Source organism: Chenopodium quinoa, unplaced genomic scaffold (assembly GCF_001683475.1).
Source record: "Chenopodium quinoa cultivar QQ74 unplaced genomic scaffold, ASM168347v1, whole genome shotgun sequence".
NCBI lineage: Eukaryota > Viridiplantae > Streptophyta > Magnoliopsida > Caryophyllales > Amaranthaceae > Chenopodium > Chenopodium quinoa.
The window spans coordinates 8,959,763-8,970,914 of record NW_018745410.1 but is presented as its reverse complement, the minus strand read 5'-3'; positions in this window follow the sequence as shown (position 1 = coordinate 8,970,914).

Here is an 11,152-nt window from a genome sequence, read left to right as displayed (position 1 = left end):
CGTGTCCTGACCGAACAGTCAAAGTTGGGACGACTGCTCTGAGAGTCCTAGGTGACGACTTTCACAAACTATTGAAAGAATACAAGGACATCTTTGCATTCGGAGTCCAAGAAATGCCAAGCATTAGTCCTGATCTGGCGGTACATAAACTGGCCGTGGATCCGAAAAAGAAGCCGGTACGGCAGAAGAACCGGAACCATGGCGAAGAAAGAAGTCAGGCGGCAGCCGCCGAAGTTAAAAAATTACTTGATGCAGGGTTCATTCGGCAATGTTACTTCCCAGACTGGGTTGCAAATGTGGTGCTTGTTAAAAAGCCGAATGGCACCTGGCGAATGTGTGTAGACTACACAGACTTAAACAAGGCGTGCCCCAAAGACAGTTACCCTCTGCCTAAAATTGATAACCTGGTCGACTCAACAGCCGGCCATGCTTTGATGAGCTTTATGGATGCCTACTCTGGTTTCCATCAAATTCCTTTATGGAAGAAAGATCAGGAGAAGACGACCTTCGTCACTGATCAGGGGTTATACTGTTACACGGTCATGCCGTTTGGTCTTAAGAATGCCCCCGCTACCTTCCAGCGAATGATAAACACTGTGTTCTTTGATCAGATTGGGAGAAACGTCGAAGCATACATTGATGATATGATTGTCAAGACTAAACTGCAGAAAGATCATCTGTCAGACCTCCGAGAAACTTTCGCCACACTCAGGCGGCACCATGTCATGCTCAATCCCAAGAAATGTGTCTTTGGAGTTGAGTCTGGGAAATTTCTCGGATTCCTTATCAATCAGAGAGGAATAGAGGCGAACCCTGAGAAGGTGCAGGCGGTCATTGACATGCAGTCGCCTCGTACCATCCGAGAGGTTCAGAAGTTAACAGGTTGTCTGGCGGCCTTGGGAAGATTTCTAAGCCGATCAGGCGACAAATGCCTATACTTTTTCCAGGCAATTAAGAAAAAGGCAAGGTTTGAAAAGGGGCCGGATGCTGAGGCCGCCTTCCAGAAATTGAAAGTTCACTTGCATTCCTTGCCGAGGCTGGTCAGCCCTTTGCCCAAAGAAGTACTCTACATGTACCTGGCTGTCTCTTATCATGCGTTAAGCGCTGTTCTCCTTGCTGAAAGAGACGGCTGTCAGCTCCCGGTCTACTTTGTCAGTCACGTACTGAAAAATGCCGAGTTGAGGTATCCCTTAGTGGAGAAATTTGGTCTTGCACTCTTCATGGCTGTTAAAAAATTGAAGCCCTACTTTTTGGCACATGCAGTCGTCGTGTATACAGACCAACCTATCAAGCGGCCACTGACCATCATGGAGTCGTCAGGCCGAATGATCAAATGGGCCATATAAATACAGAGCCTCGAAGTTACTTTCGAGCCTAGAAAAGCAGTGAAGGGGCAAGCCTTTGCTGACTTTATTGTTGAGATGACTCGTCCTCCTGACTCTCAAGTTCCAGACCAAGTCTGGAAGGTACATGTGGACGGAAGCTCTACTTCAAATGGTTGTGGAGCAGGCGTCATATGTCAGTCGCCAGAGGGCGACAGGTACGAGTATGCTCTACGCTTCAGTTTTCAGGCCTCAAACAATGAGGCAGAATATGAAGCTTTACTAGCCGGAATCCGCATGTGCAAGACGGTAGGGGCAAGAAAAATAGACGCCTGTTCCGATTCACAATTGATAGTGAGTCAGTACAATGGCGAATACGAAGCAACCCATCCGGCCATGATCAAGTATTTACAGGCGGTCCGACAAGCAGTCGGCTCCCTTGAGGATTTCCATCTGATCCAAGTGCCGAGATCGAAAAACAACCAGGCGGATGCACTTTCAAAATTAGCATCATCCGCCTCCTGTGATACTCCTTGAACTTTTTTTTGGGAAGTAATGGTTAGGAGAAGCATTGAGGTAGAACCTATTGCAATCCTAGATAGAAGCTCAACCTGGATGGATCCAATCAGGGCATATCTGACAAACGGTACCCTGCTGGATGATCATCAACAGGCGGCAGCACTGAAAAAACGAGCAACCAGTTTTGAAATAATAAAGGGAGAACTTCACAAAAGGGGGTACCTTCAACCCTTCTTAAAGTGTGTTACTCCAGAAAAGGGACGAGAGATACTAGACGTTCTTCACTCTGGTTACTGTGCTTCCCATATAGGCGGTAGGACGCTTGCTCAACGGGCAAGGCGGCAGGGCTACTTTTGGCCTACCTTAGAAGCAGATGCGATGGTGATGGTGAAAAAGTGTGACAAGTGCCAAAGGTTTGGCAAGCTAATTAACCGTCCGGCTACTGACCTCACTACCATTCATAGCCCACTACCGTTTGCTAAGTGGGGCATGGATATTCTAGGTCCCTATACGCCTGCTACAGGTGGAAGGAGGTACATACTTGTTGCAGTCGACTACTTCACTAAATGGGTGGAGGCGGAGGCTGTAAAGGGAATCAAGACGAAGGATGTAATTTCATTCATTTGGAAAAATGTCATCACTCGGTTCGGGGTTCCCATGTCTATGGTTTTTGATAATGGTCCCCAATTTGAGACGCCTGTTCTCAAAAGCTGGTTGGGTGACCAAGGAATTGCACACTACTTTGCATCTGTCGGCCGCCCACAAGCAAACGGCCAGGTAGAAGCCTTTAATAAAATCATCTCAGACGGTCTCAATAAAAAGATTGAACGAGCAGGCGGCCTTTGGGCGGATGAATTACCACATGTTCTCTGGGCCATTAGGACGACTGAAAAAGGGGCGACTGGAGAAACTCCATTCCTCCTAATTTATGGTTCGGAAGCTGTTCTTCCAATAGAACACTACGAGCCGACTCTTCGAGTAATGCTATATGACGAAGAGGCAAACTGGGAAGCCATGCGCCTGGCATTAGACTCACTTCCTGAAAGGAGGGGCAATGCTGTCTTGCGCCATGAAATTTACCGCCTGAGAATGACTAGATCATACAACAAAAAAGTACACAGGCGTCCACTCAAAGTGGGGGACTTTGTACTTAGAAAAATGGAAGCAGTTGGTAGGGCTAATGAGTCTGGCAAACTAACTCCCAACTGGGAAGGACCCTACCGAATCTGTGAAGAGGTCAGGGACGGTACCTACCGGCTGGAAACACCAGACGGACAACCGTTGCCTCGAACTTGGAATGTAGATAATCTTAAGAAATATTTCTTTTGAATGATGTAAATAATCAAGGGCTACTTAATAAAAGTTTGCACTTAATATTTAATTTTGTACTAAGAGGGGCACGCCTACTAACCAATAGTCGGCTACTCTTCATGTTTAAATTCTTACTTAAGAGGGGCATGCCGTCTGTACCTTTACAGTCGGCTACTCTCCATTGAGTATTTTACTCTATCTTCAGAGGGGCATGCCGTCTGTACCTTTACAGCCGGCTACTCTCCATTGAGTATTTTACTCTATCTTCAGAGGGGCATGCCGTCTGTACCTTTACAACCGGCTACTCTCCATTGAGTATTTTACTCTATCTTAAGAGGGGCATGCCGTCTGTACCTCTACAGTCAGCTACTCTCCATTGAGTATTTTACTCTATCTTCAGAGGGGCATGCCGTCTGTACCTTTACATTCGGCTACTCTCCATTGAGTATTTTACTCTATTTTCAGAGGGGCATGCCGCCTGTACCTTACAGTCGGCTACTCTCCATTGAGTATTTCACTCTATCTTCAGAGGGGCATGCCGCCTGTACCTTTACAGTCGGCTACTCTCCATTGAGTATTTCTCTATCACCATAAGGGCATGCCGTCTGGACATATAGTCGGCTACTCTCCATAGAAGAGGGCCGACTGGTTCCAAACACACAGCCACCCCCCTTATACTTAGCTAAAAAAGATTAGGGCATGGCCGACCCTGTGCCTAACAGGCGGCTACCCTCCTTTTACTTAGCACCTACGTTCACCAAGAACTAACCAAGGTCACAGGCCGAATGATCAGACCAGGCGCCAAGCCAACTGATCAAATCTTCAAAACTAATACGACCTGTCCCAACATCATAGCAGGCGTCCGGCGGCATCCCTCCGGATGAAATTCGTCGCAGAGAGCAGCTCCCTTTTGGGTGGAACATTGCTCTATAAACTAATTACACGACACCTATACGACTGTCCCCAAGGGCAACCACGTAGCCGTTTTTGAGACAAGGATAACTGTATCACTAACCAAACCAGTGGTAGCAGTTGACATCTGAGTCAGATGACCGCCTGTATTACTTGGGATAAATGCAGGGGGTACCTCTTGAGTTAATAGCCAACAAACATTGGCGAATCAAGGGGTCTAGCCGGCCTCCGCCGCCTGGTACCTCTACTTCTCAAGCTAGAGTGACGGCGACTGAGTAACACCAACGTTAACTCATAGTCACTCCCTCAAACTTGGTATGGAACCTAAAAGGTTTGAGTAGACCGCCTGTTTTTTGGCAAACATGGGCACTCAAACCCCTATTCCTACTAGGTAACCTCTTGAGTTAATAGCCAACAAACATTGGCGAATCAAAAGGTTCGGTCGGCCTCCGCCGCCTGGTACCTTTACTACTCAAGCAGGAGTGACGGCGACTGAGTAACTCCAAAGTTAACTCATAGTCACTCTCTCAAACTTAGTATGGAGCCTAAAAGGTATGAGTCGTCCGCCTGTTTTTAGCAAACAGGGGCTCTCAACCACTACTCCTGCTAGGTTAACAACTTATGAGTTAAAAGCCAACAAACATTGGCGAATAAAGGGGAACAACTGGTACCCACCGCTTGATACCTCTACTACTCAGTTACTTGGCAACTAGGCAACAATCATGTTTACTTGGTCAGACCACTTCCCTACTTGGTTAATTTTACAAATGACAGGACCGCCTGCCTAAAGGGGATCCAGTTTAAAATGGTTCGAATACCGATTGGATAAATGGCCGACTGATCGTCTATCCTTGAAACAGACAACCAGTCGTCCAGGGGCATAGGCGGCGTGACTAACTATCCATACATGTCTGCAACTATCGGCCATGTAAAACAGTCGGTATAGTGTACAATTGGATATCAGAATATTCAATACTTGAACAAATTTGAAGCAAAACAAAAAATTCATTTAAAAGAAGCCGGTCATTAAAGATCGGCAAAATATTCAGAGCCCCGGCCCCCTGGCCGGGTAAATACAAAACAAACGGCACGCAGGCCGTGGAAAGAAGACATAAAGCTTAAGAAGGGGGCAGATCTTCAATATTAGTAGCTGCCGCCTGGTCAGCACTCTTCTTGCTGGACTCGGCTTCAGCTGCATCCTTCTTTGATGCATTACCCCCAAGCGGCACAAGCGCCACTACCGGCTCCTCCTCCTCCAACGCTTCCTCCAACGCCTCTTCCTCAGCAGCCGCCAGGATCTCTTGATTATATGTGTTAGAACACTGGCGGTACGTTTTTTCCCATGAGGCAAAGTCGGCATTGGGGAAGAGGCGGCCCCAAGTCATGCGCTGGATTTGAGCAGAGTCTTCCATCATCTCCCGGACCAGCTCTTTCTTTTCTTGCTCGGCCTTTTCCGAGAGCTCCTGAGTAAGACTCTTCTCCTGGGTCACCAGGCGTACCTTTACGCTCGCCAAGGATTTCTCCAAGGTTTCGTATGAGGACATCTTTTGGCGAAGAGGTCTCAGCTCGGCCTTGAGATTGTTGATGGTCGCCTCCAGCTCGCCATTCCTCTTCTAGGTCGCCTCTAACTGAGCCCGAATAGCGGCTGTAGCCTGCGCCTGATAATAAAGAATATCAATGGTCAAAACTTCATTTTGGGCAATTTGAAACATTGCCTTATCACAGTCAAAGGCGGCCATAGCTTTTGCAGCCTTTACCTCTTTGTTCTTCCGGTCAAGCGGCTTGCGAAGGCCGTTCACTCGGAGCAGGGCTTAAGTAAAAAGGAACAGGCGCCAGTTTCCAAACAAAAAAGAAAACAGGCGTCCTGGAATTCAAATACTCAAAAATATGCTAAGTATACCTCAGCAAGGACCCCTGCAATCCCGTCTAGGTCAAGGGTGCCGACACCCCTGACCGCCTCCCTTTCAGCTGGAGGGACGGCCTTGATCATAGACTTGGCCACCTCTACCAAGTCAGGCTCCTAAGGGCCGGCTGCATCAAGCATAAACAAACGGATTAGACCTAGTAAAAAAGGGAGCAAGTCTAAAATTTACAAGGACAACTTCATACTTCTAGGCGGCCCAGCTGGAGTTTTAGAAGAAGTGGCCGGCTGTTTCTCAGCTGCCGCATGTTTCCTGGCAGAACCAGGAGAGCTCGCAACAGTCGTCCTCCGGGCCTTGGGGTCCGGCTGTTGGGAAGAAGAAGCTCTTGGAGCGCCCGTCTAAAAAAGAAGAAAAAAGTCAGTATATGCATAAACACAACTCCAAAAAGAGGGTGAAAGGTTCGAAGCCCACCAAGGGTGCCCCCTTCTTGGGGGAGTCGGTAGAAGCTTGTTGCATGATGGAGGCCCACAACATGGCCGCCGCAGTCTTGGAGGCGGTAATTTTGCTCATGGCGTCCGCTGCAAAAACAAACAGCAAAGTTAATAAAAGGGGCGGATTCTTCTTCCACCTGTTGAGGCGCTTGTTCAGCTCCGTGTCTGAACTCTCAATGATGAAGAAGGTGCACCGCCAGTCCTTCCATTTGTTTGCTTTACCTCTCGTCATGAGGTAGCCCCTGTGGCTCGTCAATTGATACCAGCCGGTACCGCCTGCCTTAGGGGTCCGGCTGAGGTAGTTCATGTGGGCGAAAGCCTCGAAGCTCGGCTCCACCCCGTGCAGTTCGCACCCGACCACATAGCCGAGTACGTTGACCCAGGAGTTCGGGGCTAACTGCCATAACCCCAAATCATACCCATCCAAGATCCGCTGAACAACCGGATGTAATGGGAAGCGCAGCCCAGCCTTGATGGCCGCCTCGTAGCAGCCAAAGCAGGCGCTATCATAACTGGTACCAGCCGGCCAGACGATTGTGTCTTCTGGATCCGGCACGAACACTAAAAAGCCAGGGCCCATTGTGTGGTTTGCGATAAAGCTCTCCACTTTCTCTTGCATGGCTGTGATCCGGCCCCGAGGTACCGTGAAGTAGTAGGGGGTATTTTGCTCTCGGTAAGAGGCGGATGGCTCCGCCCAATTGTCCCCCTTCTCAACTGAGTGAGAAAGCCTCGCCTCTTGCAGGCGATTGTTTTTCTCTTCTGTGTCCAGAGAAGCATGGCCAGAAGAGCTAGACTCGGAATCGTCCTCTGACGAGTCCGAAGAGGACGACTCCTCCCCTCTCCCGGAGGGGCCCGCCTCCTCTCCTTTAAAAGGAGCAGGAGAGAATGAAGAATTGTCAACTGAGAAATGGGAAGGGGTCACTTTGATTCCTCCCTCAGAACAGCCGGCTTTCAAGCCGCTTTGTTTCACTTCCACATCTGGCGCCTGGTCAGATGTTTCACTAATCGGCACCCTGCGGGAAGAGCCGTCTGAATTTGAGATCCTGGCAGTCTTTTTTGTTCTGGCCATCATGCTCTGCATAGACACAGATACAGTCGGACTTTGTATAAAGGGCAAAGATGGGTCCGGAAAAGGGCAGGCGGCACTCCTAGTCCTAGATTCAGCCGTCCCCGGTGACCGACTGATCACTAACCTAGGTCGTGTCGTGTGCTTCCGTGGTGCCATTTCAAAAAAGAATAAAATAAAGAGAAAATTAAGAGTAAGAGAACCGACGGTTACCTGAACGAGTGATGGTTGATGAAGTTCTGAAAATCCTTTGCAGTCGGCTTGTCAGAGCAGGCGGTAGGCAGAAAGAGACCAAAATGTCAGAGCAAGTTCAGGGGTCCGAATGTTCTCTCACAAAGTTCTCAAGTGTGAATGACTGAAGTCAACACTCCTTTATATAGGCGAAGTGAGAAGGCGAAGGGTCACTTCCAGAATTCAAAATTTGGGCGGGAGAATCTCTCGGCCTTTCGCCGAGTGACACCTGTAGCAGGCCGTCGCCTGTTACAGTGCGGCACCTGTCACAGGTAAAACGTGACTAGTCACGTGCCACCTGTGAGGGGCAAATGATTAGGGGATTTTTCTCCCACCAATCGGAATGCGCCACGTGGGCCAATCAGGTCCTGCCAAGTGTCCCCCAGTTGGAACTGTCAGGGCTTGCCACGTGGCACGCGCTTATTCGTCCACCTTGGACCTATTATGTCATGACACGTGGCATACTCCATGCCTAATGGAGAAACCGGCCACCCAGGCCCAACTTCCGAGGGAAGCCCAATCAGCCCTAGGTTAACCTAAACCTAGGATTGGCACGTTTCCCAAGGTTATAAATACCTCCCTTAATCCTCATTAAGGGGGGATTACAGAGATAACAGGCTGATCACTCTAACAAAGCAGATTACCTACATTAAACACTCTCACCTAGAGAGACCCTATCACTTTAATTTCCGCATTAATTACTCCTTAATCAAGTACTAACTTGACCGTTGGAGGCGGAGCTCCCACCACCAGGAGTCTCCGTTGTTTTGCAGGTACAGGCGTCCGATTCCAGTCTCGGAATTGTAACTCTCCCGCAGGACATCAGAAAACCCCGAAACACTATACATGATACTAAGTTCTTGATCCGTCCTTAAACATGCACCTACAAGCAAGGTTTCGTATCTTGTACGTACCTTGTGTAAACAATCCGGTTGGCTACTTTAAAACTAGAAGTCGCCTTCTACAAAGTCCTCTCCTAAACCAAACAAATAGGAATAAATCAATACCAAAGCAATTAAAATTACAGCAATACTAAACTACTTTAAAACCTCTTAAATTACCAAAACAAAGTCTTTAGATTGTCCCCAAAAATCAAAGTTAGTAATATAACATCCCAACTTTAAGTTTACATGTTAGAATTATGAAAACATAGTGTTTTATATCAAATTACAGCAACTTTAAAGTAGGTAATTAAATCTGGAATTTTGTTTTAAATATATAAAATAACCCTTTAAGCATAATTACTTGAAATAGTCATTATATAGCAAGTTAGTGTGTTAAAAACCCAAGAATATATCAATTCAATGCAATTAGAGGCTTCAAAATAAAAGGTATAAAATGTGAAATTTTTTTATTAAGATTAGAATATAAAGTTCAAAGCTTTTTCAATCACAAAATACCCACAATAAATATTTTATAGGTTTAGAAGCATAAAAACATGAAATTAACACTACTAATCCATAAAAATTGAAACTTTATTAAATCTGAAAATTTATATACAACCAAAATAATCATATTTTGACATACTTTGAACATAGAATAATTAAGTAACTTGTTTAGTACATAATTAAGCCTTTAAACATGAAAAATCAACACTTTAATACCCTAAATTCATACATAACCAAATCTGAAAATTAACATAATAATTTAAACATACAAAACCCATAAATTTATAATCTTTTGTAATTTATACATAATATCAAAGTCTAATAACAATAATTTTCATAATTGAATTCAAATAAAATTGAAGCTTTAATTAAAAATAACAAGAAATAAGAGAAGGAGAAATAAGGGAAAAGAGAGGGGAGGAGGCAAACTGCAGGGGGCGGCAGCGGTGGTGCTGGGCGGCGCGACAGGGCGGTGGTGCTGGCAGCGACAGGGACGGCAGCAGCAATTGTCAGCAGGTTTTTTTTTTTCGTTAATTCAGTAGGAAGAAGAGGAAAATTGAGAGGGCTCTTTCTTTTTTTTTTTTACGTGAGAGGGAAGTGAGGGTTTTGAGGGTTTTATTTGGGCTTTGGGTTTCCTAATTAGATTAGGAGTAGTATTTGGGGTTTGGGCTATGTTAGAATTACTTGTAAAATAATAAAAATACACTAGTTTATTTTTCATGAAAATAATTTACTTAATGAAATTGCCATAAATATAATTGCAAGAATAATATATAAATAAATCATAATTAAATAAAAGTATGGGGGATTACATTCTCAAATTAGGTTGTGAGGGTAATGCCCGTGGTCTCACTTGAATGCTTACAAAGAGACATGTATATTGTCTTTGGGTAATAATTCGTTGTAAAACAAACAGTTAGCTCCCACTTGAGCTATCTTAGCCTTTAATGAGCCATTAAGCTCCCACTCAACCACCTAGCTCTTGCTAAGCCGGTGAGCTCCCACTGAGTCACTTATCTCCCACTCTGGCTAAGAGTTTTATACATATAATTGAAAAGACATTTAGAAGTTAATTCTATCCATAACTGAGTATGGCGTCCTTTCTTAGCTTCGACATTTTGTTTAGTGTAACATTAGTACTTCGTGCAAATCTTAAGAACTTTATAGGAAGGGATGTGATCCATCATTGTTCGAGTCATTTTTAAATGGCATGGAGGTCTCTGTGATGTTCTTTGCGGAGTTATTTATGAAAATTTTAATTTCATAACTTTGTGATGGTCACACTTGTCTCAAGCAAACATTGCTCGATTTAATCTAGACGTTTTGATATCTGGCCAAGTCAATTATGTACTTCATTGAACTCTTGAACTATTCAAGATCAAGTTTGTTCATATTTGATGAATATAGTCATATTCTTTCAAATTTGAAACGTTGAAGTAAATGAATCCTCTTTAGCTTTCGGAGTAAATTGTCTACACCAAGAACAATAGCTCTTTACTTTGTCGGTTTCAACAAGTAAGACTTGCTTGTCTTAGAACGATTCTGAATCGATCAACTATCAAGAGCCTATCTAATAGAACCTTGATTACGACCATGTCGATGTGACATTGCTAAAGATGTTCGGAACGCAAATCATGCCCATGACTTTGAGCTTTTGCAACTATTGCTCATGTTAAGAAAATGTTTGCTTATAATCAAGCATTCTTGGCTCATGGTTTAGACAACAATGCCATTCAAATAAATTTGCAACTATTGCTCATTGCTTTGAATGTGAGTCTTACCGTGTGTAAACGGATCAATTGCTGATTATGGAACACAATAACCATTTATTTGTTCCAGACTTAGCTTAAAGGTCTTTAAACAAAGCATAAGACCTTACAACTGATGTAGCACCACTTGCTTCATTCTAAGCTTGTAAGTCAATAACTTAGCTTATCTTCAATAGTTTGAGGTCACTTTCAAAGTGGAACACTCAAGCAGTATCCGATACTTTGTGAAGATAATGAGTTGCTAAGTTAACTTCAATAACATGGATTTTTTAGTAAAATGG